Source organism: Rhineura floridana, chromosome 4, assembly GCF_030035675.1.
Source record: "Rhineura floridana isolate rRhiFlo1 chromosome 4, rRhiFlo1.hap2, whole genome shotgun sequence".
NCBI classification, from domain to species: Eukaryota; Metazoa; Chordata; class Lepidosauria; order Squamata; family Rhineuridae; genus Rhineura; species Rhineura floridana.
Window position 1 is genome coordinate 44,778,945 of NC_084483.1, and position 27,754 is coordinate 44,806,698.

At 42.9% G+C, this 27,754-nt stretch overlaps 1 long non-coding RNA gene across 1 annotated transcript; it reads right to left on the reverse strand.

Moving 5' to 3' along the window:
- Nucleotides 1-4,140: 4,140 nt before the first annotated feature.
- LOC133383033 (uncharacterized) lies at nt 4,141-26,345 on the reverse strand. The gene is made up of 3 exons (XR_009762152.1): nt 26,189-26,345; nt 14,976-15,272; nt 4,141-11,575 (listed from the first exon to the last, which is right to left on the reverse strand). It is a non-coding gene; the product is annotated as an uncharacterized LOC133383033 (long non-coding RNA).
- Between the last annotated feature and the right edge of the window lie 1,409 nt (nt 26,346-27,754).

A 27,754-nucleotide genomic window follows, 5' to 3' on the forward strand; every position in this document is an offset into this window, starting at 1 on the left:
TTACTAACACGTGCACATGGAGAAATAGCAAGCTAGTTCTGGCAAACTATGCCTTGCTAGTCTTTTTATCAGCTTTGTTTTACTAATTATGCATGCATCATTATGATCATAATTACATCACTTTAATCCCTGCCCATCTTCTTCTGGTAACGTCCCCTTGTTTCCTAGATCCATATTAGGAAATTGTTTTTCACACTATTCCACCTTGAATGTTGCAACAATATTTGATACTTTTCTACAGTACAGGTGGACATTGCAACTAAAAGCCTGAGACCTTATTTTTGCAAACACAGCTATCTATTGTGCAAATGCAGCTTTAAACAATGATAATGCATGTCAGCAACTTAGCATTTCTCTTTACACACTCACAAGTAAGTTAACTGTCAGCAAATTATCACACAAGCAAGTTGATTGTCAGTTTACTGTGCTACAATTCCAAACAGGCCCAGCATTTTTTTACTTTAACCAAACAAGGCAATTAAGCAAAATACATTTTTAATTCAAACAAATAAAGTCCATTGTCACACCTTCACCTAGACCAGATGGAAAGAAATATAATGAGAACTACTGATAAACCATGACATTGCCCAGCGTGTCGACACAGAATCTATCTGATGGGAATACAAAATGTGTATTCTGGTAGATTTATTTTCCCAGTTCGATAGACTGCTGTGCTTGTAATTCATTGTTAGGGTTGTGGGCGAGCACTGTTCTACCAGGACGTGCTCACATCCGATGGGAATGAAGCAGCATAGTGAGTTCACTCTGGCATCCCACTGCAGCATGGACTATTGTTGTTACAGCGGCAGCAGCCATTGTTATCATCATCATCAAAAACTTTATTGCCTAGCCATAGGCCTTTGCAATATACAATTTTAAAACAAAAAGAACACCCAACATTTAAAACAATTTTAAAAAAGAAAGACATTAAAACAAAGATCATATATCCCTGGGTCATATACATCAGATATATTTGGAGGTAGATAACCATAATCCCCTTATGACTTGTTTAGCACTTCTGCAACATATTTCCCTCGTAGCTTTTGTGCCACCAAGGCAAAAAGGGCTACCCTGTGCGTGACATAGTAATCCTGGTCTGATAGAAGGTAGACAATATTTTCTTGCAGGGGACCCGGCCGTATCAACAAACTATCGAGGAATTTGAGTCTCGGATGGAAATATAATGGACACTCTAACAGGTAGTGGAAGAGGTCTTCAATCACGCCTGCTCCACAAATACATACACGCTGGTCCCTAGGGACCTGGCTATATCGGCCTGATAAGACCGCAGATGGCATTGTTTGAAATCTTAGGGCAGTAAATGCTTGCCTAAGGTTTGATGAAATAGGGTAGGCCAAATAATTTGCTCTCTGGTGGTCCGTTTTTATTGCTCCATACCACCTTGAGAATTTGGAGTTTCTGATGGCCAGGCGATCTATCCAGTTACTATGTTGAAAAACTGCTTCCTTCAACTTGACTCGGTCCGAAACAATTGGGTTCAGAGTTGTTATATGATAGAGGTGGTATAGGTTCGATATTCTGGCACTCCAGTAATTGTCCCTTAGAGTCATATCGTGGCATAATTTAGTAGTGGCATTTTTTATAGACTCCCCAAATATTAAATTTTGAGCATGAATGGTGAGTTGAGGAAGGCCAAGCTCCACTCGAAGAAATGCCACCGGAGTGCCCAGAGGAAGGCGCAAAAGTTTCCTTAAGAAACTATTCTGGATTGCCTCAAGGCTGGGCATGATGGAAGTTTCCCATCCCCAAACTGGGGCCCCATAAAGGATCTGTGCAAGGACCTTGTTTATAAAAAAATTTAGGACGGGGAGGACAAGGTTGCCACCAGCTGTTCTATAAAAACTCAGGATTGCACCGCATGATCTTAAAGCTCTAAGTTTAATTTGATTTATATGTTTTTTCCAGGAAAGATTGTCCTGGAAATAGACGCCCAAGTACTTAAAGGCACAGCATTGCTCAATTGGCTGGCCGTCTAGGGACCAGGAGAGATTCCGGGGCCTCTTGCCAAAGACCATGATTTTAGTTTTAGAGTGGTTGATTGTGAGGTTTTCTTTTGCACAGTATGCACTGCATTTTTTAAGCAATCTCCTCAGCCCAATTCGTGTAATGGATAATAGTACCATGTCGTCAGCGTAAAGAAGTATCGACACTTTCCTAGTTCCAAGGGCGGGGGGGAGGGAGGAAGTTCAGGGCCCATTAATTCAGAGGTTATTTCGTTGAGATAGAAGTTAAAGAGAAAAGGGGCCAATAAACAGCCCTGCTTTACTCCCTTATTAATGGCTATGGGTTCTGTAAGAGAGCCTGTAAAGCCCATCCTAACTCTTGCAGTGTTGTCAGAATGTAATTCTCTAATGAGAAAGAGAAGGCGCTTATCTATGTTGGTTTTGGCTAATTTGGCCCAGAGCCTTGCTCTAATGCCGCCGCCAGATCCACAAAGGCGGCATATAGGTGTTTCGAGGGGCCAAGAATACTCATCCTTGCAATATGGTATAACGTTAAGCAGTGATCCATAGTGCTCTGACCTTTACGAAACCCTGCTTGAGCAGGGAAATAACCTGGTTAGTGGTTTCCCACTCTTCAACTTTGGTTAACAGATATTTAGAGTATAATTTGACCCCTGTATCAAGAAGTCTAATGGGGCGATAGTTTGGTTCGCACATTTCCCTTTCTTATAGATGGGGATGACAATGCTTTGCTTCCATCCCTCCGGGAAGATGCCAGTATTATTAACTTGTGTAAATAATTTGGCTAATACGGGCGCCCACCAATCCGGAAGATTTTTAAAGAGTTCCGGGGGCAGCATATCCTCTCCGGGGGCTTTGCCCAATTTCAGTGTAGACATGAGTGATTTTATTTGTGAAGCCAGGACTGGAGGCCAGTCTGGGAGGGGGTGTTACCAAACGTCACATAGCAGCATCAAGCCTGTTGTGCAGAGGGAAGTGGAGAGGCATACTCATCTGAGTGGCATCCCAAAGGCAATTTGGGCTGCTGCATTTTAAAATACGATTGTGAATGGACAGGCAGCACATTCGCCTGCCTTGCCTGTCATCCATTGAAGGCAGCTGTAGCTATATGGTTGAGGTGCAGAATTGTATCTGCCCGGTGGGCCAAATCCTTCTCTCCTCCACCCATCTCCCATGGGGCAAGTTTGACAGGTGGGCATGGGCACCCAATCGTCAGTGACCAGACATCACAATGACATCAGGTGACCCATTTTTGCCTGCCCAGTTTGAAATCAAACCGTATGGGAAAGCCACAGCCTGCAAAGCCTCGAGGATCAGCTAATTGCCGGGGCTTACAAAGCCCTGTGCACTTCTTAGCAAGACCCCATAATCAGCTGATCATCAAGGCTTGCGAAGCCATGTGCGCAGTGCTCTGCAAGACCCACGCACAGCTTGTCAAAACCCAACAATCAGGAAATTGTTGGGGTTTGCAAAGCTCTGTGTAGTGCTTTGCAGGACCTTTGCAGGAGTGTATGAAGCAAGGTGGACAGCACTTTGCACAGGGCTTTACTGACTGAAAACCCCCTTTCAGCTTGGCCATATCTTTAATTGTCATCTGATATTATATATGATCTCAGGTGTGTGGCAGGTGGGTGTGGCTTGGCCAAAACATCCTTGCAGGCTAAATGGGAGCCCTGGTGGGCTAGTTAGGTCTGCAGGCTAGAGGTTCCTTACCTCTAGAATATGGGCAAGTTTGTTGGTCGGTCTGTAGATTTTTGTTATGATCAGGGTGTGAACCTGAGACAAAGTAATATAGAGTTGGGAAGCAGAGAAAGAACATCAGAGAAGCACTGCTATTTGTCCTAAGATTTTGAAGAATGTGTTTGGATAATGCAAGAAGTTCCAGCTGGATAACCAACTAGGAGATTAGAGAGATCAGTTTTACAGCCAAGTCCAATGGGACTTTATGTTCGCTTCCTGTGGTATAATGGGTGGGAAGACATGTGCTTCTGCTACTAACAATTTGGGAGTTGTGTTTGATAGCACCTTGAGACTAAGCTTTTTGACACAAAATTACAACATCCACCATCCCTGGCCATTAGTCATGCTGGCTGAGGCTGATGGCATTTGTAATCCAAAACATCTGGGGGGCACCAGATTGGAGAAGGCTGGCCTACGTCTTCAAGTTTGGCATTTGGGATGATAATGAAGAGTAGCATTATCAATCATCGCCTGATAGTTCTATGCATCCCAGTTAATGTCTGATATTTCTTGCAGTAGTGGCTTTGCCTCCACACCCCCACAGAAGACTCAAGACACCAAGATTGGAAAGATGTTATATTTATTAAAATGCAGCAAAAATTGTGGAGAATCTGTAAACCAAATCAACCAAATTCAAATTCTTTGGGCAGGTGAGGTTATAACTACATCTGATGGGGAAACACTCCCCCCTCAGTCCCCTGGGCATGTCAGCAGCCAAAGGCAGTGGTCCCCCAGCCCAGGATGGGGAGGAAACACCTCCCTCCTTGTTAGGTGGGTGGGCACCCATCCTGCACTTCTGGGCCCTGATGCACAAGCTAGGACCCAAGGGCACCCCCAGGTGCCACCCAGGCATAAAGCACTGGGAGATCGCCAAAGGGTGTCCCTAACCCCATAATGCCCCAGTAGAGCTCATGATAACCACCCCAGCCTCCTCACCTTCCTGAACTCAACTCCAAAAGGCAAGAACCACACCGCTCCAAAGCCAAATGAATTAAACCCTGCAGTATGGAGTAGGCAAAATGGGGGGGGGGATTCTAACTATGAATCTCCATCCCACAAATTCATACTCAGCCCCTAAGCAGAGACTAGCAAAACCCATACTGAAAGGGTGGGAGGGTAGGACCAACAAAATGCAGAAGAGGGAGAGTGGGGGCAGAGTTGGCATATAAACTATGCTCCCTTGCCCCATCCTGATTGACCCTAGGGCTCATGTGACCTCCCTCCTCTCTTTGGGTCTGAACCACCTGAGTCTCCTTTGAAGCAGAGAGGGGTGGAGGCAAATGCACTCCCACAGAAAGTGGGAAAGATATTTGTCAGATGTTTGCCAAATATGGCAATTAACGCTGAAGAATAAAGACAAGAGATGACATTACCAAAGTCAGGGTCACTATAATTTCCCTTAGAAGAAGTCACATCAGTATCCCTTACAGGAAATGTCTTATTGAAACTCTTTTTAATTTCTTCAAAACACTTTAGCTGTTTATTTTGAGCAGGAGCATCCTGATCTTATCAACTGTGCATGGAGATTTTCTTTAATGACATGTCCAGGGCTGGTGAGTGGCAGCAGACACCCACACAGTGTACAATATTACAGTAGGGCCCCGCTTATATGGCGGGTTAGGGACCAGGCCCCCGCCATAAAGCAGAAATTGCCGTAAAGCGGAACCCATTGACTATAATGGATTGCATCGCGCGAAAATGCCACAAAATGCCGCAAAAGCGCAAAATTGGCTTTAAAATGGGGAATTTCCCCTAATTGAAAGCTGCCGCATCAGCGGGACGCCGGAAAACGGAACGCTGTAAAGCGGGGCCCTACTGTACTAACAACCTATAGTAACTGTAGTGTTAAAGAATCCTGTCAGTGTTTTATGTGTACCAGTTGATCAGTCTCCAGCAGTTCCAGTTTAGGCTTTACACAAAGTTTAAAAAGACAAATAATTGGGTGTTAGAACAAATTAAACCAGAACCATCACTAGAAGCTAAAATGATGAAACTGAGGTTATCATACTTCAGACACATCATGAGAAGACATGATTCAGTAGAAAATACAATAATGCTGGGAAAAACAGAAGGGAGTAGAAAAGGAGGAAGACCAAACAAGAGATGGATTGATTCCATAAAGGAAGCCACAGACCTGAACTTACAAGATCTGAACAGGGTGGTTCATGACAGATGCTCTTGGAGGTTGCTGATTCATAGGGTCGCCATAAGTTGTAGTCGACTTCAAGGCACATAACAACAACAGCAACAACAAAGAGACTAGGCCAGGAGTGGGAAATCTGTGGCCCTCCAAATGTTGTTGGACTCTGTCTCCCATCATCCCCGACCATTGGCCATGCTGGCTGGGGCTGATGGAAGTTGGACTTCAACAGCAGTTGGAGGGTCACAAGTTCCTCACCCCTGGACTAGGCCTTGAGGCATTTGAAGTGATAGAGTTCTGGTAGGCTTTTCTCATGCCTAATATGTGTTCATCTTACCTCAGCATTTTCTGAGTCTTGGGCATGAAATTATGGAACAGTGGAATCCAACCCCTTCTCTGATATTTATCTAGGCTTATTGCAACTCTTTTTGCTTCTCTCAAGATTCCATTGATGTCATTCCTCCAAATTCCCATTGACAGTTTGCTTAAGGCAGTGGTGGGGAACCTGTAGCCCTGCAGATGTTGTTGGATTCTAATCCCTATCTGCCCTAGCCAGTATTGCCAACAGTCAGGGGATAATGGGAGGTGTAGTCCAACATCACCTGCAGCGCCACACAGATTCCCCAGATCTGGCTTAAGGTACAGTTTGGTGACCATTATAGTTGTGCATCGAAGCACCACCCCCATCTTAGGTATGAGCACAATAACCATAGTATATCCTTTTTGCTGGTTCCAAATGAACAACAGAAGAAGGTGTAAGGTATGTCACTGCTGACAACCTTCCTCTGTAGCAGAAAAAAGTAATATGTTCATTGGAGAAATTGAATTTGCACTGAAAAAAATATTCATTGATTCTGAATCCTAATAAAAGTTGTTTCTTCATTAAACTACCTGTTGGTGTTTTGTCTGTCTCATTTCTCATGGAGTAGAGAACAATTCCCATTTCTCTCATAAAACAATATCCTCTTAATTGCCTCAGAGATCAAATCTGGATTGTAACATGTCAGGTACCTGCCACTGGAGTACCGTGTATTGAAATCAAAATCAAATTATGCCTTTGCTAGTATGAAGACACCTTTGATTAAAGGCTTGGTGGCAAATCACTTTTATCATTCAAAATTTATATCTATGATAACGTATAAAGCTTTCCCCCCTTTTGCGTTCTGTTGCTTTCATTGAATATGAGCCTTTGATTTATGAGATATATATTAAAATAAGCAGTTTCAGAACTGAGCTTCCAGTGGAGTATAAAAAACGACAACACAATCTGGTTAAAGGATACAGATCTGCAGTGTCACTTTTACAAAACATTGTTATGATCAAGTCTATGTCAACTGCCAAGGTCACAGGCATTTTGTACATTACTGGTTTGGGACCATTCTAGTGAGGTAAACGAGCTTCACCCATCTCAGACTCAATTTGCCCATTAGTAATACAGCCAATAATTTTTGTGGAAGTCCACAGATCTTGATCCATGCATCCCTGCATCATTTCTTTACATTTTGTCAGTTAAGTTTCCATCATGTTCCTGGTTAGAGGGGGGGGGGGAATCTCTGGTATGTCCTTTTCCTCTGCTCTTATAAGCCTGCCTTCAGCAAGCTCCAAAACAAGGGTGGTGCCTCCTTGAGACCCTGCCCAAGGCTTCCTGTCCTTTTCCCAAAGGGTTTCCTTCTGCAACCCTGAGCGTCTCTGTTTAGTTCCATTGCTCATGATAAAAGCAGAAACATTCTATACTACAGCACTTGGCCACACACACTACTGTCTGTGGTGGCTACCACTGGGTGTGTGTGGAGCACCCTTCCACACGATGTCCACTGGTGACTGCAATTCCCCCCTCCAAGAACGATGCTATGTTCCAGAGCACTCTGGATTAAAAAAAGGCAATTGCCAGGTTGTTTTGGCACTGCTGGCTATGATGGCAGGTCAAAAACAGTTGGTAAACTCACCCTAAACCTTCTAAGAATTTTGTTCCCTTACAAATCACTGAAATGGCCAGTTCAGTTCACTGCCTGTAAATGGAGTAGGAGATTATTGGGAGGAGGGGGATTGTTGCTCAATCCACCAGCAATCTTGTGCAAGTTATATATTACAATACACTATTGCATTATAAAACATCTTGATATCTCTACTAAGATTTTTACACAAACCTGTGGAGAGATTGTCATACAAAGCACAAACGGCTGGTGATAAGGATGGGCAAAAATTTCGGTTCAGTTCGCATTTCAAGTCATGTTTGTCAAATTTGCAATCTCTGAAACAATATGAGAACCTAAACACACCATCTGTCAAAATTCACACTTACTTGAATTTTGCAATGCAGTTCGCCAACCAACTAATGTTTGCAGAAATGCACATATTAGGGGAAAGTGTGCATAAAAATGAATATGAGTGAAAATAACATGCAAAAATTCATTATTTGACGAGAAATTGCTTTCAAAAATGGGTACATTAGCCAAAACTGCCTACAAAAATGAGTTTAGTGGGAGAAATTGGCACCAAAATGCTGGAAAATTTTCATGAAGATTTAAAAAAAAACAAAAAAACCCTGCAAATTACTGCAGAAATGTGAAGAACTGAATTAAGTTTGAAAAAATGAGAACTGGAAAGAACTGGAATTGATGGATCTTTCCATCCCTAGTTGCTGGTGGTGAGGAATTGGAATCTGTTCTCTAGCTGTGCCTCCTTGCCACACCTAACACCCAAGTTATCAGCACAGAGTCCTAAGCAAATTGGTCAGAGCATGTAGGCTCTGAGTGTAGGATCTATACGCTTGATTTCCCTACACTATGGATCACACACAGAGAGTGTATCCACATTGAAACATATAAGTGTAGGAAACCTGTCCAAATAGGACCTCCAGTATCCAAAAGCTGGCAGTGGTGAGGACAGAGGGCCAGTGGGCACAATCCTGTTCCTTCCCTATATAGGGTTAGTCATGTAAAAGGTACTGCATAAAAAACGTTGATGCCTCGCATGACAGACAATTATTCAGTATAACTGTCATGAGGAATGTAATGTCACAAATGCATGTTTGTCTATCCTGCCCCCAGTAGAATTTCTCACTGCCTATGCAAGTAATGCATTCCATTTCACTTAAGTGTTCTTTCCCAGGCTCAAACTATTATTATAATTATTATTAATAATTCAAAGCATTGATACCCTGATCTTGAGCTGGAAAAGAGCCCAGAACAGCTTGTAAATAAAAATCAATAAAAAAGATTAACACAGTCCCTGCTTTCAGACTTACAATCAAACAAGACACAACAGCAGTAGAAAAAGGGAGGGAGGAGAGGAGAGAGGAAAGGTAGGGCCCAAGGCTCAGTTCTGCCTACAGCTTACCTACTCACCATCTCTTCTAATGTCACTTTCCCATCATCTGGACTTCAGTATTGGGAGAGAGCCCTGCTGAGAGAAAAGTGGCTGGGGAGAGGCTATGAGGAAGTAAATGGTACACACAGGGACAGGTCAGCTCTCCTTGCCTACACACTCGAACTGGAACCATCAGACCTCCTGCTTTATATGTGATTGGGACAGATTCAGGTTTCAGTGAATGAGTTTGTTCCAATCATATGTAGTTTGAGCATCAGAAATGCACTCAAAGGATACAAGCAGGTTTAACAGAGTGCATTTCCTTTATAAATCTGTTCTAAAGCCTCCTCAATAAATTGATATAGGAAACGTGTGTTTCAGATTTTATCCTGGCCTTAACTGATATTCATCATATATTTCCTAGCTTTAAGCCAAACATTTCCTGCATGTGGATTCTATTCACTTTTTTTTAAGACTGAGGAAGTATATATGCATGAACATCACTGCAAGCAAATGCAGTCTTTTGCAGTCTTCCAGATTCTTTGTAGTTGCTTTTGCAGGTGGCAAATTGCCTGTTTGCGTTTATAAGCAGCTCTTCTTTAATGATTCTAATTTGTCTGTCCTTTTAAGTGCTTGATCCAGTTTGATTTTATTGAGTCTGGGAATGTGTTTCTATTTTTGTATTTATTTGTCTTTCATCAAAAACTGACTTTCAAAAGCAGTTCTTTAAATGAAGCACCATTAGGGAACACCTGGTCTTATTTTTAATGTCTCTTGTGTTTATTTATGTGCAAAACATTGACTTGATTGGCAGTTACAGACACAGTTCTTGATTTAGAGATTGCTTACAGGTGTGGAATACCAGGACCAATAAGAATTCACTTAAGTGATGGTACCTGATCTGTTGAAGCAGAGGAATGCATATGTGACTCAGTTCTTTCAGTTCAAATGAATGGGGTCTACCCCATCTGTGGGTGCCGCTTCAGAGAAATGTGCAGTGACACTGGACAGGGACTACTTTTCCTGCTGGAGGGCTCATCTTACTCCTGAACTCCTAAAATTAGACATGTGTGACCCTGTAGTAGTATTAGTACTTCCCATGGCAGTATCTACTGCAAGAGTGGGCAACATCTGTGACCTTTCAGATGTTGTTGGACTCCAACTCCCATTAGCCTCAGCCAGCATTGCCAAAGGTCAGGGATGATGGCAGTTGTAGTCCAACAGCATCTGGACTGCCACAAGTTCCCATATCTGACCTACAGTAGAAGCAAGCATGGCACTGAAAAGATGTCAGTGAAGGTGTCAGGTGGACCTCACTGGGGAAACCATTCCATAAATGGGGAGCCACAACTGAAAAGGCCCTATAGAGAAAAGGAGTAAAATCCCTTGTACATAAAGAACTATGACAAGAAGGTTGATGTTTCCTCTTCACTGTAAAGTAGCAGCTACATTGAAAGTGGCTTATGTAAGAACATAAGAAGAGCCCTGCTGGATCAGACTAAATGTCCATCTACTCCAGCAGTTTTACACAGTGGCTAACCAGATACTAATGGAAAGCTCACAATCAGGGCATGAAGGCAACATGTCTCTCCTATTATTGCTTCCAAGCAACTGATAGAGACATAGTGCCTCAAATGTAGAGGTTTCACACAGCTGTCATGGTTATCAGCCATCGACAGATTGAACCTCCATGTGGATTAGCATATGAGCATTCTTCTGGCCAAGTCCATATCTTGACGGAAAGGGAGGAGAGAGATCATGCAATTCCCTGTACAATTGTGTAAAATATACCCCATGAATGTTATATGTTCATTTAAACTTCCTTGAGGTTAAGTAGGAAGGAGGATAAGAACGTTAGGAGCGGGAGTCCTAAAACAACAGTGGCATAAAGGTTGGAAATTGCTATCCACAGTAGCTGTTCCACATGACATGCTACGCATAGTGTGGCCCGTTATCACACAGATTGTGGGAAGGGATTCTCTGTGACCTGATCCACATGGAGATCCCCCACATGGAGGCTGTTGCACTGGGCACCTGCTGTCACATGTGAAGCCAATTGTGCTAAGCTGGGTAAGAGGGAGAACATGGGGAATGCAGCCTAGAACTGAAATATAGAGATAATCAGGTCACTGTTAACAGGTAAATACAAGGCCAGTTTTTTCTATCTTACAACTCAAAGTAAAAAGAAAGAGAGCTGGAATAGATCTGTAAAAAGTGACCTGCCTGATAACCTATAGTAAAAAATGTCAGGTAGGAAAGCTTTGTGAATTCTAAGATAGTGTTTTCTTTCTTTCTTTCTTTCTTTCTTTCTTTCTTTCTTTCTTTCTTTCTTTCTTTCTTTCTTTCTTTCTTTCTTTCTTTCTTTCTTTCTTTCTTTCTTTCTCTGAGACCACCGATGAGCCTGAAAAATGAGAAAGGAGTGTTCAGTGAATGAACATGTGAGGGTGACAGGAATATACTCAGTAGCCATGTCCTCTTCCACACTAACAAGTATGCTGGCCATGCTTCCTGGTGGCTGCCTGACATCAGTATGAAAGGGCCTACTTGTATACATATGTATGTGTGTAGACCCCCTTCACACTGGTGCTGAGTGTGTGGTCAGCTGGGGGGCATTGGTACCAGTGGTGGGGCTAGTGGAGATTGCAATTTGGGGGGGGTGATTGGAAGGTCAGTCACTGCTTTCCCTCCATGTGTCCACCCTCCATGTGTCCTTGAAGCTCCTGTAATGGAGCTTCAAGTGAACCTCCCTAAAATGATAAGGATAATTCATCCCTATAGTAGTGAGCAGCTAAGATAGTAATTTTTCTGGATTTTTTCTGTTCTGTTCTACTCTATAGTGGGAAGGCTAGAAATGGCAGAAATTGAAGACCCTATTATCATAAATGTCTGCAGTATGATTGATATGACAAGCTGAAGTACTTGGGCCATACTATCAAAATCCACGTATTTAAGTAACTCTGAGACCATGGGCAGGATGGTCAAATGGATTGTCGCACCCTCTCTTTTTGCTTGGCAAAACCTGGCCCTTGATCTGTAGCTACGCAGCAGAAAAGAATGCTGGCTAGAGAGTCCCAGATCCTCCTCTGTCTTTCACAAAGCTGGCCTGCCAACTCTTCTTGAATTCCAGAAGAATCCCAAGGAGGAATCAGCCAGTTCAGGCCCTCTTAGTTCATTCTTAAAGTGCCCTTTCACTGTGTCTTAATTGCCAAGGGATCATTAGATTGCTTGCCCCTTCTAAAACAATTTATAATCTCTTGGTATTAATACATTTTTATAGTTATCTCCCAGCAAACTGCCAGTTAGGTTCAGAGCTTGGAAAAGTTACTTTTTTGAACTACAGCTCCCATCAGCCTAATCCAGTGGCCATGTTGCCTAGGGCTGATGGGAGTTGTAGTTCAAAAAAGTAACTTTTGCAAGCTATGCTACAGTTTGAGTTGAGATTTCTTATTTCTTTGCTAAGAATCTTACAGTTGGATGTAAGCACTTTAATAACCCTGTATTAACAATCTTACTTCCTCCTTTATTAGCCTCCATAAATCCAAATTTAATCTCTTATTAAGCTCATTTCCACCTTGAGTGCACACTTCAGTTTTATCTTTTTATCACCCTCACTTTGCACCATCCTTTCTCTGCTTATTATCCCTCTACATTTTCTCTTTCCTCCCTTTCCAACTTGTTGCTCATTCCCAGGAATCTGCTTTTTACTCTTGAGGAAGGAGGCTAGTAAAATAAATATGTCTACTTCAGGCCATGTGTGGTAAAGGTGCAAAGAACAATGACTCAGATGCAACTGAACACTCACAAAGCACTGTGCTGCTGGTGCATGGATCCATTCAGATCATAGTGGATAGCCCCAATCAGAGCTTGGAAAAGTTACTTTTTTTGAACTACAACTCCCATCAGCCCAATCCAGTGGCCATGCTGGCTTGGGCTGATGGGAGTTGTAGTTTTAAAAAAGTAACTTTTCCAAGCTCTGGCCCCAATCACATGTTCCATGGGAGTAAGGACAGCAAGCAAGGCTGGTCTTCCATCTGCAGAATTGGTGCCATTGCTGCCCAGGGCTGTGATGCTTGAATTGCATGATGGTCAGCCCAAGAATTTTGCTGCCTCTGATTAGAGACAAGACCCCAAATACAGAGGCCAACTAGAAAGGCAACTGAATCTTCCTGCAATAGTGACAACAGGACAGTGTCTTCTACCACACCTGAAGGCAGCAGGCTAGCATTAGGTTGTGCAGGGCAGGCCATATAATACACTCAGTTCTCTTATCAAACACTTTGTTGCTGCTCCCTTACTTTTCTGTCTGGCTGTCCACCACCTGAGGTAGCCATGTCATTCTGCCTAATGGTAGCATTGGCCCTATCAGCACCTTTATCTTTTGGGCTGACATTCTTAGCTACTGGAGGTTTTTTTTAACCTAGGGGAGGGGAACTTAAAATTAGAGGAAGGCAGGGCGTGTGGATTTTATTAAGGATCTCTTGCCTTTCCCCTCACAGTTTGAACACTGGGCTACATTCCTGCAGCAGCCCTCTTCTGAATGAGGTCAGGAATGGTGCTCCCACAGCAGTGTTCTCATGTGATTCTTCATCTAGCTGGGGGTGCATTCATGGGTGCCTGATTCCCCACCAGTCGGCATCTGTGAACCTGTTTTGTAAGGCGGAGTGCAGCACACTCAGGGGTGTCACTACCGGGGTGTGGAGGGTGTGGACTGCACCCGGGTGACACCCTGAGGGGGGTGACACCCAGAGCCGCCCCGCCCCACGCTGTTGGCCGGCAAAGGAGCCGAGAAGCACTCCAGGTCGGCGCAGCCAACTCCTCCTTGGAGGCGGGCGGGCGAGACCGACAGCAGGCACCCGCTCGCTGGCGGTGAAGGTGGGATGGGCCTTCCACCACCAGCCTGGAGCGCGTGGTGAGTGTGTGTGTGCACACACGCGTACGCACACGCAACACCACCACCCTGTCCATGCACCTGGGAGGGTGCGCGCCAGAGGTCCGCACCCCCCCGCACTCCTGCTAGTGATGCCGCTGAGTACACTTCTGTGGATTTGTCTGCATATGTACATGTCATTGCCCCAAAGGAAGTTGACTTCCCTGCATTTGAAAGAGAAAACAACTTCAAAATTGTTGCTCTTGTTAAATTCTTTCTATTGTCATTACCAAGTCATTCAATTTATCTCCTCAGTGCTATCCATTTTTGCACCATAATAAACAAAGAGATGAGAGAGCAGGGGATTGTTTATGGGGCTAATAAACCCAAGCTCAATACAGGCAAGATGGAGAAAGGAATATAGTGACTCGCCTGAAACCAAATAATTTAGTTCAGTATTGTTTGCACTAGGGGTAGGCTTGTGGGCCTCTAGATGTTGTTGGACTCAGCACTCATTATCCCTGACTATTGGCCATACTGGCTGGGGCTATACATCTGGAAGCCCAAAGACTACCATGACACATAGTGTCAGGGAATTAGATCTTACCAATGAACCCAAAGCTTCTCCTAGGTGATCAAGCCAGGAGATAGAGGGAACAAGCAGAAAGAGTGTTGGGACCAAGAGGCAGCTGGACAGCCATCTGTCAGGAATGCTTTGATTTGGATTTCTGCATTGAGCAGGGGGTTGGACTTGATGGCCTTGTAGGCCCCTTCCAACTCTACTATTCTATGATTCTATGACCACACTTACATAAAAGGTTTTAAAACATTTATTGAAAAATGTCCAGTTGACACAACCAGAGGTGCTCTTGTGAGTCACCCATTGCAGAAATGGTAAAATGCAAAATTAAATATGCTGATCTTTCATACTCACACACAATCACGTAAGTAACTGAGGGGCAGACAGTTACTGTAGTGAGGGAGAAGAGGCTTGGAGAGGCAGGTAGTGCGCTCACAGGAGGCTTGGGTGGTAGGCTGTGGCAGAAAACTTCTCAACCTTCTGGTGACACTGGGTGTCTTTATAGTCAGATAATGTTGATGTTCTTTTGATATCATCACTGAGCCCCGGAATCTCATCCATCAGTCAGTCACCTGGCACTTGTAGTGATGTCAGGCTCTTGGCACATCTGTGTTAGGACTGCATCTCCTCTTTCTCATACCAGCTTGATGCCTATCAAGGGATCTCTTTTAGGGTGCTCAGACTTACATTAGAATTAGAATTACCTTTGTTTATGTTTGATGTATTACAGACACCCCAATGGTCATCATCTTGATAACTTTCAGTGCCTCCAAGCCACCAGTTTCAGCCATAAACCATTGAAAGAGAAATTCATTCATACCCACACATCCTCTACATGTTATCATAACATAGACCACTCTGTCATTGGTGGCCTTGGGTAACTAGCTGGTTCTGTAGTACAAAAATCAGTGCAACCAACACTGTGCTTTGTTTTACAGACAAGATGGAGAAAGTTATAAACATTCCTGACTTTATCTCAAGCACTGTGTTTCTGACATTGTCAATATTAAGAGCATTTCAGAGCATTTTTTTCAAGATACAATTATAAATGTGAATATAGTGATAGAATAATATTTATAGTAAATGCACAGCAGTGCAGAAGCATATAGAAATATTCCAATAGCAGTATCAATAATAAATGGCATGAATATATAAGTACATAGAGGTGTTCAGGCATTAATATACATAGGAAGGAGGAAAATATACAGCAAATATACTTTAATTCATGTCACTATCTTTGGTCTACACTGACTGGCAATTGCACTATAGGGTTTCAGGCGGAAAGCTGAAGGGGACGGGGCTTCTCCAGCCTTTACTTTAAGACTAGCTATTATCACCTTGCATGAGAGTCTTCTGTTTGTGAGCAGAGTGCTGGTGTTAAGGTCACAATATCAAGTAGGCGAGAGGGGTTTTTTTTAGTGTGCAGTTGGACACAACATGTGGAGTTAGAAAAAATTGTGCAGTTGGAATGCTGATAATGTGCAGTTTGAAAAAATGGGAGGATTAGATACTTTAAGCATATGTATTTATTAAGCAATTAAATGCCAGAAAATACCAGGGACAGCATGTGTACAAGTTAAAAAATGGTAGAATGTGCTCAGTCTCTATACTTAAAACAAACTGCCCAAACTATATTAAACGCCTTCCATTTTGGCCAGAAGCTCCTGTTCTTCATCTTCATCTTTGGGTAGGTAATGCTTTGATGCATTCTTGCAAATACCCTTAAAATAGACCTTTTTTTTCTGCACTTGTTAGTTACTGAACGAAGACAGATTCATACATTAATCATTGCTGTGTAGTAGATATGAACTACTAACTCCTATGGTGAAACTGCTACTGATACAGGGTGTAAGCAAGGAGCAAACCGCACTTTTTGTTCACTTTTTTTTTTAGTATGCTGTGTCTGACAGGGAATTTGTGCAGTTGGAAACTCTGCTTAAACCCCTCTATCCCTGCAAGTAGGCATGGAATTGTATTGATCATCATCAATGATGTCAGGGAGATATTGTCAATGGTATTTACAAAATGAAATATATTCCAGATGGCATTCCCGATCACAATGTAATATCATTGAAACAGATTTTTCTTTGAAGAAAAAAAAAGTTTGGGTTTCATGTAACAAGGATAAGAAGTCCTAAGAACTTATAAAAACTGGCTTCTTAAGGAAGAAGATAACATTCAAGGACCTGAAATTCTCCACCGAAAACTGACCAATCAGTACTGATAGAGCTACTTAGGAACAAATGAGAATAAGGTGATTAGGAGAACTGTTGCAATTGATAAACTGTACTTTAATGAACCTTGAAAGTCAGATGAAAAGCTCCTATTATCTTCTTTGCTTTTGGATTAGGTTTCTAATTCACTTGCCATCACACCTCTAACTTCACTTTAATCAGAGAAAAATGTGTAAGCTTTGGTAAGACCACACCTGCAATGCACAGCAGATTACCACAAATCCATCATTTTGGAAGAGACTTCATCAGGGGAGGAAGGAAAGAACTATGGGACCATTCAGTAATTACAGCAGCATTGTGCAGGTTTTACCTAATGGTAGATAAAAATCAATGCAAATTACACTCATTTTAAGTTACATTAGCTGAGTGCTTGCTTATTTGATACTAGCCAACAGATTTCTGTACTAATTAAACTAGGTAGAGTGATAATATTTACTGAAGAATAGCTATTCACTTTTCTGGCAGCCTGAATTGGGTCATAAACATCACTGTAAGTTAACTGAATACCCACTATTAATTGATATAAGGGTTGAATCCAACTACCACAAAAAAGGAGTCACTACCTAGTATTTGTTGTTGTTATGTGCCTTCAAGTCAATTACGACTTATGGCAACCCTATGAATCAGTGACATCCAATAGTATAAATCTTGTAAATTCAGGTCTGTGGCTTCCTTTATGGAATCAATCCATCTCTTGTTTGGTCTTCATCTGGAAAATAAAAAGGAAGATGCTTTGGAAGAAAGTAGGCTGGAGAAAAGATGCTGCTCTTAGACTTCTCCGCTGTAGGTAAGCCTGCTGTTGAAGAAATAGTGCAGGGGTAAGAAAGGGCCTTGGAGAAAGGTGAGCTACAGGCTGGAGAAGAGCAGCTGTTGATAGATTTCTTCACTCTGTGTGTGCCAGCTGTGAAAGTGTAGGAGGAAAAGTTGGAGGTGTGTGTGCAAGAGAAACCCCCAGTGCCTGGAGAAATGGCTGTGCAAGAAAAAGTGCAGGAGGAGAAGCCTGAAGTGGGACTGCAAGTCCAAGAAGAGCTCCCAGTGCCAGGAGAGATAGGCGAGGTAAAATCCCCAAGTGACTTTGCTCCTTGGGTGCCCCATAATGGCCTTATAAGTTGGGATCCAGCTCCTATGATGGGTGCAGTCTCTGAGCAAATTCTAGTAGTGAGAGATATCCAGGGTCCTGTGAGTTTGGAGGGGAAGAGACACTGGGAGGGTTGCCTGCCTGCTTTTGGGCCCATGATTTAGACTGGAGGTTGCAAGGGAGAGCACAGAGGAACATTTCTTTCTGTCAAGCTGGGTTGGCTAGGCCAGCTAGTCCTGAAGAAGATGCCCCTAGATAAAGACTTGTGGTAGGACTTTGATTTGGAGTTTGGGGCAGGAAATGAAGTGGCCTGGCTTAAAGACTTTTCCCAGGGCAGAGAGTGGGAGGAAGATGGCTACAGTCTCCTGTGTGCTGATGAGAAAACAAATGTATCTCTGGAGATGTGTCCCAAGATCCTGCAGGCAGCAGGAGGGATCAACTTGGACTGGGTACTCCGTGAAGCCCCAAGACAAAGGGCCATATGGCCAACTGCATAGGTTGGGTTTGGGGGTTGTGCTTATGGGACTGTGTACTGATTTGCTGCAGGAATTCTCCCAGATGTTTTTAGTATTGCCTTTTGAAATGCTAAGATCCTCCGTGGTGCAGAGTGGTAAGTGGCGGTAACGCAGCCGGAGCTCTGCTCACGGCCAGAGTTCGATTCCAACGGAAGGAGAAAGTCGAATCTCCGGTAAAAGGGGTCGAGGTCCACTCAGCCTTCCATCCATCCGTGGCCGGTAAAATGAGTACCCGGCATATGCTGGGGGGTAAAGAAAGGCTGGGGAAGGAACTGGCAATCCCACCCCATATATACGGCCTGCCTAGTAAACATCGCAAGATGTCACCCTAAGAGTCGGAAACGACTCACACTACAAGTGCGGGGACACCTTTACCTTTTGAAATGCTTTTGATTTGTGCTTTTTGCATGCTTGTGGGGATATGAGCTGTTTAATGATTTTTTAGGAATTATGCTGATAGGTTTTTGCAGTAAGGTCTTAATGTTTAAGATTTACTATGCTATGCCTGTTATATGTTGTGTGTGTGCAACTGTTTGGGAGAGCAAAGGAAAAATGTTGTTGTTTTTGAGGGCTGCTGTGCTGTAGTGGCACAAGGCAGGACAAAGGAGCTCCAGTACTGAGGCTGTAATCTGGTTTAAACATGTCAGGAACTCACAATCTTGGCCACTACCAAGTATGAGGACTGGGTATGCCGTTTGGATACAGAACTGTGACTGGGAGCTCCAAGAAAGGAGAGGAAGCCTAAAAAGAGAGTAACTAACTGAAAACTTGCTGTAAAGGAATGAACTGTTTTTGTACTTGTGTTGGGTGGAAATGTGACTGTGCTAGGACTATGCTTTTGATGATGTATATTTCAATGTCTTATTAACCCGTATCTGTTATTTCTTTATAGGAAAAGTTGTTATTCTGCTGTTTGTTTGCAGGTCTGGGATAGACCTTTGTCAGGGAAGGGGGTAGTGTTATGGGTTTGGGGGCTGAGATAGATGATTTCTATGAGTTTCCTTCCAGACACTGATTTGGAACCCTGCACCTGGAGGAGGGCTCTGCATCTGAGAAACCTGCTCTGCTGGTCAGATGAGTCCCTTTTGTTAGTGTAGTAGAATGGCCAGGTTGGCTAATGGGTCTATCAAGTGCCCATTAACTGATGAATGGGCCTGGGAGATCCTATTGTTATTGAAACTCTGGAAGAAACTCCTGGGGCCAAAAGAGAGGCTTGTGTTTTTTAGATGAGTCTGAGGATAGGCTGGGAACTGGAGACAGGCAGAGAGGCTGGCTTCCTTTGCTATGGCTTTAGGATGCCTCCTGTATGCCCAATGGAACAGCAAGACCTATTGGACTGCTAATGCTTTAAACCCCTCCATCTTAAGCTCAGGTTGGAATGTGTGTATATAAACACCATATTTCCTAAAAGACACCACAGTCTCCGCTGATCTTCTTTCCAAGGAAACCAAACCCTGGGCAAGTGCAGGGACCCTTGGAGATCTCTCACCGCTCAGAGATTGGGGTGGTGTGCAACAGTGTAATACTGTAATCACAATGATGCAATGCAGACAAATGTTACAAGTAGCCTAAATACAGTACAGTTCACAACAAAAGTAAAATACGCTACCAAAGCCAAAAGCAATGGAATAAAACACTATGATAATGTTACAATAACCACAAGCAGTGAGCAATAATGCATTATCTGTAGTGTTATTTACTGTCTGCTGTGATTTGCATTGTATTTTGGCTATTTGCACGCTTTTTTTTGCATTTTTAGCATTTGTTGTGTAGTACCTTCTCCTTTTTGCCAGTTCATGTTGAATCCTGCTCGGAGTAGGCCTACAGAAATCAATGAATATTGCTGCCTTAAGTACATTGATTATAATGGGTCTACTCTGAGTGTGACTTAGCTGTATACAACACATGGTTGTCATAAATACTACAACTAAGGTAAGCTTCTGATTTTTTTTTTACCATACAACACAGTCTGTGCCTAATGGCATCATCTCTCTTTTCGTTATTCTTTTTGCCACTCACAACCTACATAGTGGTAGAGAGGCCACTTGTGCATCACCCCATAAGAGGAAATGCATTACCAAAAAGAGGACAAAAGTGGGCATAGATTTGCATAAAATGTGCATATGCTTAATTATAGGTATAGGTTTTCTTATATGCCCTCAAGTCGATTCTGACTTATGGCAACCCTGTACAAATTATGAAATAATACACTATGATTTAAGTAGACATAGAATACATCTCAACATTGTGTTTTTAAATTGTTTTTTTTAAGTGTTTTAAATTTGTATATTTGTATATTTGTTTTTAATTGTTTTAAACCGCCCAGAGAGCTTTGGCTATGGGGCAGTATACAAATGCTGCTGCTGCTGCTATTCTTATTCTTATTAATAAAAATAATTAAAAAATAAAATAAAATAAAATAATAAAATATAATAATAATAATAATAATAAATAAAACCTAGTGGAGAAGACTGTAACCAGGTGACCTGTGTGCCTGCTCAGTCTGCTGTCTAAATGTTAATGAGGAGGGGACCCTAGCCCAGGGGCAGTGGCCCCGTCTGCCTGGACAGGCAATACAAAGGGCACAAAGCCCTGCTCACATTCCTGGGGGTATGGAAACCTTAAAGGCCAAGGAGGCATCGTGCTCTCAAATAGTCTATGAACCGTAATCCCGCTTGATACAAGATGGTCTCTGCAGGAATAGATCATGCTAGAAAAGCTCGGGTCCCCAAAGGTGACCACTGCCCACGCATTTCTGTCATTGTAATACAGATATTTGACAGAGACAATGTCCGACGAACGAAGCTGACTCAGGAGGACTGGATTCACAATGTCTAGGAGATGGAGTTTGCGCTTAAATTGTGACGCAAACCCTGAGGATAGTTTGTCAATACCAGCTTGCACCGATTCAGGACTAAGTTCCAGGACTAAGTATTGTCTTTCCGCCCCCTGGCAGCTGTGTTATGGCCCTGCGAGGGAGGCTTCTTACCGGGGGGTGGAGCTCCTGAGGCTTGCGCTGTCATGACTTGGAATGGCTCTTGGGCTGGTTGCGGTGAAGAAAAGGGTGTAGGGGAAGTACTTGTATCCTGAAGAAATGGCGAAGGGGCGCTGGCGATTTCCCTCTGCCTGGTTCTCTTGGTGGGATTTAGGATAGGCCTCCGTGCCTGTGGCCCATCCAGTAGCCGAAACAACCGGTTGAACCTCATCTTGTAGCGAGGAGGTTTAGAGTTTTTAACGTTTTTACTTTTCTTAGCAATATTTCCACATCGGCTACTCGCTGTCTTGCTAGTTGTTAGATGACTGGATTGAGTTTTGGTGGGCATCATTTTGGGGAATGGATTAGGCATGGTTTGAGAGCCTGCATTACGCTGACTATAGCTGGCAGCCACATCCCCAGTGGGCTTTTGGAAAAATCCCACCAGGGTAGTCAGGAGACTGTTGCACTCCATAAGAAAAGATTTTACACAGACAAGGTCTTCCGATAGCGAGAGAAGCCATCCCTCGAGAGGTATTTTGGTGCTTGGGGGTTTAGGTGGGAGGTCAGAAGGGTCTGTAAGTGGCTGCTGGAGTCCACTGCAAGTTGTCAGTTCATTAGGTCGGCTGCCCAAGCGATCCTTCAAATTGAGCTCATTTCCGAGTTGCCGGGGAGTAGAAAAACCAGCCGCTGCCAATTCCGTGGCTAAATCCGTCAAAGCAGGGTCCTCCTTTAGGTCAACAAGATTGTAATTAAGGTCCAAGGACCAGTCTAAGTTGACATTTGGGGGAGATAGTATAGTTGTCGGCGCCTTTTTTGTCTCTGTATCAAGGTCTCCCTCGGGGAGTGAAAAGAACTGGGTAATTTTAGTCTGATAATCCCCCACATTTAAAGGAGCCTCAGTAGTACAGGGCGTAATTCCCAACTCTCTATATCTTTTCCTGGTAAACACCATGAGTTCAGCGGGTCAGTCAGGTAGCGAAAGAGTAAGAACTCGGTGGCAATAGAATAGAGGGCAAACAAGAGAGTTATAAATCTTGAAATGTACAAGAATGGAGACAGTCAAACTGCTAGACATTAGGAGCTCAGTGTTATATTTAGAGTTAAAGTCTCTACATTCCTGCCTTGGTGCTTCGTCCGGGATAGGATTGTCTCCGCTCGTAAATCTTCCAAGCTTACAGCACCAGCCGGTTTACTATTTAGTTAGCAAAAACCCGTTTGTTCAAGTGGGGGAGGTATATCAGCTCTTCTTGTCTCTGTACTTGGCTCCTTATCACAGTGGGGGAAGGGAAGAGGCTCTGGCGTCTCTCTGAGATCTGTTTTCCGTACATGAGCTGGCAGCAAATTTCCTCCACTGTCCTTCAGAGGTATTTCCAGCCTCTGTAGATTGTTTATCGTTTGAATTCGCTGCCTAAAACAAAGGTGAAGCTTACCCGCTGAAGGCAAAACTTGGCAGTAACCAGAGGGTGTTTGAAAGCACGTCCATAGGCGATGCCATCTTCCACCGGAACTCTAAATGTTAATGGTAACTTCAAGGGCCCTGCTCTTCATTCTTATGGTTCTTTATTTTTAAGCCATACTTGGCCTGGAAATCTCTTCAAACAGACAACTGATACACGGTCATCCTAGACACTGTGCAACTGCCTTTCAATTTCCCAATATATCATGTTATAAGGCCCGGGGTATGGTCTGAAGGCATGTGAGGCCATCCACCTTGCTGAAGCTAAACAGGTCTCAGCCTGGTCTGTGCTGGGATGGGAGAAGCACATGTATGCTGCCTTGGTTTCTATGATGAAAGGTGCGATATAGATGCAATTAATGAATTAATTAAATAAGGCTTTGTATGAACTGGAGATGGACACACAGCCGAGGAAGACACACATCTTCTAACCCTGGTGGTGTGGTGGAGGCTTCCACAAAGGTTTTTATATTCTCTTACTTTGCAAATATTTTCTGCCTTTAGTCTATGAGATGAAGAAGGTAATATAATGTGGCTAAATAAATAGAAGGTGGGGATATTGTTGTTGCTGCCTATCTTCATAGTCTTAGTCCAGGAGTTATGGTATGGTAAGTCTCTGTCTCAGCCAAGTGAACTTCATGGTGGAAAACCCAGAAGACGGAGTGAGACCAGCAATTCAGCATATGGTTGAAGAAAGATGAGCCACAATGTTTAAAGTATCAGCTGAATGGGATGGGGGAACAGAAAACAGAGAGAGACCAGCCGAGAACCTGAGACCTCTTATATAGCACGGTGGTGGAAGATTTCAGGTGGATGGGAACAAAAAAAAGTTGTTCTCTGTGAGCCCCAATCACACTGCAAGGCTCATGCAGCCGTTATGTTAGAGTCTGAGCCCAGTGTTGTTTAACATCTTTATAAATGATTTGAATGAAGGAGTGGAGGAGATGCTAACTCATATTTGCAGGTGACACCAAACTGGTTGGGGTAACTAACACCATAGGAGGCAGAAACAGGATTCAAGATTATCTTGATGGGATGGAAAACTAAGCTAAAACTAACAAAATGAACTTCAGCAGTGACAAATGTAAAGTTCTGCATTAATGTAGGCAGGATCAGCTGCACAAACACAAGATGAGTGATGTCTGGCTTGGAGTTTTAGTAGACTACAATCAAAACATGAGTCAGCAGTGTGATGCAGTAGCTAAAAAGGATCATGCAATTCTAGGTTGTCTCCAGATTGTGAGAAATAGTAGTACCATTCTATTATGCTTTGGCCAGACCTCACCATATCTGGGCACTGCAGTTCAAAGTAGGGTATTGACAAACTGGAATATGTCCAGATGAGCGTGACGACGACGGTGAGGGACCTGGAAACCTAGTCCTATGGAGAAAGGCTGAATAAGGTGGGTATGTTTTATGTCATTTAAGCCCAATATGTTTATTGGGAGAATAGATGTGTGAGAGACAATATGTTAACCATCTTCAAATATTTGGAGGGTTGTCACATGATGGAGCAAATTTTCTTTCTGTTGCTCCAGAGGATAGGACCTGAACTCAGATTACAAGGAAAAGGATTTTTACTAAACATCACGAAGAACTTCCTGATGATACCAGGTGTTTGACAGTGGAACAGAATGAATATCTAAGAAAGGTGGTGGGCTGTCCTTCGTTACAGGGTTTTAAGCAGAAGATGGGTTGCCACCCATCGGGGATACTGTAATAGTGGATTCCCTGCATTGGCAGAAGATTGGACTGATCATCTTTGATGTTTCTTCCAACTCTACAATTTGATGGCCCTGTACACTGCAACATTTGGTTGCAGTTTCCTTCCACTTGTGTTTTCTCAATTAATAAACAAATGGGCCAAACTGATTTTTGACCTGCTATTTATAAAAGAAACCAGAATATAATGTGGAGTGCTTTTATAATGATATCTAAGATGGTCAAGTACTGGAACTTTGCCAGGTTATATGAATCGTATACTAAACAGTTTTAACAAAGGATGTGTGATAGCACTGAGTGAAATATATGAATGGAACTTTTTTTGCAAGAATTGAGGGGTTGGGGGTGGATGAAGGGGAAAAATGGAAAACAAAAATCTGTCTAGAGGGTGGAAGAAAATCTATATTGTTTTCAAAGGCTGTAGGCATTCCAGAGAAAGCAATAGCAGCAGCAGTTGTGTTTTTTCCTTCTTTAGCTTACTTTAAGTTTTGGTTTTGGTAGTCTAGGAGCTGCCATTTCCACCCCAGAAACGATGGATGAAAATTCTAAGGGCATTGTGTGAGGGGGGAAAAATGATCCACACTTTCCACCTGGGTAATGTAGTTTGGGGAGGTGGGGAGATGGCAATCCACATTGGTCATCAGCAGGGGCCACTCTCTTCCACAATGCCTCCAGAATGTCTCAGGACATAGCAACATTCCAGGGAGGGATTGTGAAGAAAAAAGGTGGCTGGTGCATGGCTGTCACTTGTGGTACTGTTAAAACTATGTCCAAAAAGAAGAAATGCTTCCACTACCATCATTTCCCCAGTAAGCTCCCTGTTCCCCCCATGGAAAAAATCATCAGAATGACCCCTGCCCCAATTTGCTGTCTCTGTATCGGGCACCAGTCTTTTTTGGGGGTGGGGAAGAAGTGGTTTTCGCTCAGCATTAAGTTGATTTTGGAACTGGAAGTCCCTGAAATATAACAACAATCCTTGTTGATCTATTTTCTTTATTTTAAAGCCACATGTGTTCTGAAAAATAGATGAACTCCTGTTTGTGTACCTCTTCTGTGACTACTAAACAGAAGCACAAAAAACAAAAAGTCAAAGTATAAGGAGAAGTGTCTGAAACCATTGAGACAGCCTCTTTCCTCTGAATGTGTAGGATTGAGGGTTCTCGCATTGTCCCCTTTGCCCGATGGGTATTCAGATTCCTTATTTGTCTGCCATTGTGCGTACCTAGGTGTGCACGGCTGCTGACAGCAATAGTCTGGATAGGGAGGCTAACGGTAGGAAATCTCTCCCAATGCATCTTGGGACTTGGGAAATATCAGGAAAAAGACATGGGAGTTCTACAGCGGATTATCTTTGTAATATTTATTTCTTAAACATTCCTACAATTAGTGCATATAGTGAGCCTTAGCCAATATCAGAATTATTCATATGACATTGCAATATACAGATGCTATCAGTCAGTGCCTTATTTATGTTTTTGACTGTTATTCCCTAATCTAGTATCTTAAAAGCTCAGGAAAGAAATGAATACAGCCTCACCCAATGCATGAGTCAGCCCTCAGCCCCCAGCAGCAAGCGCTGGCATACCTCTGACCAGTCTGGAAGACCTGGTGAATGGCATTGAGTTCCTCGTATATTTATTACCCTCTGTTATCTGGCAATTGCCTTCCTTGAAGATGGCTTTGAGACGATACAACTCCTAGTGTGTTCTGGTGAGGTATCATTCTAACCATCTCTCCAGTGATGCAACAAAAATCAACTGTGCTAACTTAGCAGCTTCCGGCTTCGTTCCCAGTTATCATTAACTTATTGTTGACATTTGAGGTGGCAGACTGCCTCGAAATACTGGACGCACGGTTTCTAAGGACAGAGACGGAGAAAGCTCATAAGCTCTTACTTTGTTAATCACTTTACATATAGATGAGGGCTCTTTGGGGTAAATTACGATAGATATCAGGGACAGCCCCTGACATGTCTTTTATAACTAACGTATACGGTAAATATCACTCTTTTACTAAAATATTCCAGTAGCCTTAGCTACCGAATAAGATACCAGCAGCCTGTAATATGAACAAAAATGTCCTAAATAGTATCACATAATTCATCAAGTATAGACATTTACATGAACATAGATTGTATCCCAAATCTTAAATACATTTCTTGAGCTGTAAAGTACATGAACCAACAGCTGCATAGATGTTAATGTTGCTGATACATACACAAGTGTCTGAAAATGGAGATTATGGTTCTGGCTAGCTTATTGACAATGTTGTCCTATTCATGCCTAATCAGATGTAAGCCCCATTGAGTTCAGTGGGACCTTCTACCAGGTAAACTTGTATAGAATTGCAGCCTTAATAGTCTAATAGGTTAGGCGGGCACTGCAGCCAGTTGCATGGACAACTCCATTCATTTCTGTAGGAAGAGTTACTGCATGGGTGCAAAAGAAATGCATATGAACCATCTTCTGCTGAAATGAACCGTCCAGTTGGGGCTACCTTTAGGTGTGGTCCAGAAGCTTCAGCTAATGCAGAATGCTGCAGCTAAGACCAGTGATGGGAACAGACTACCACCCACAAATGACACACTGTTAAAAGAACTAAGCTGGCTTCCAATCTGCTACATGGTCTTACCCCATATGTTCCAAGCTGATTGCTGAGATCATCTGAGGGAGGGCTATTAGTGGTCCCCCATGGACCAGAAGAATGATTCTTGTCAGTGAGGAGTAATGCTTTCAGTGTAGTTGGTACAAGTCAATGGAACTCGTTCCTATTAGAAACCAGGCAGGCACTGTCCCTGCTAAGTTCCAGTCACCAGGTTAAAAAGATTTTATAATAGGAGTCTTTTACATCATAGATGTCACTCTGATGTTCTATTTTCTGATTTTTTTGTAAGCCCCTTTGAAACGTATGTTGAAAAGCAGAGTAAGAGAGAGAGAGAGACTCCTATGTATGGAGAAAGTCTTGATATGCATTAGACTGCACATGGAACTCTGGGTTGGTGATATTGTCTATGTATATATCTAATGCTTTGTTTATAGAAAATCACACTGTGACATTGAGCATTATGAGTTAATTCTGTGCCTCATGAAGACGTGTTTCCTTTTGTTTGTCTTAAAGCTGCTGCCTCTCAATTTAAGTGGATGATCTTCAG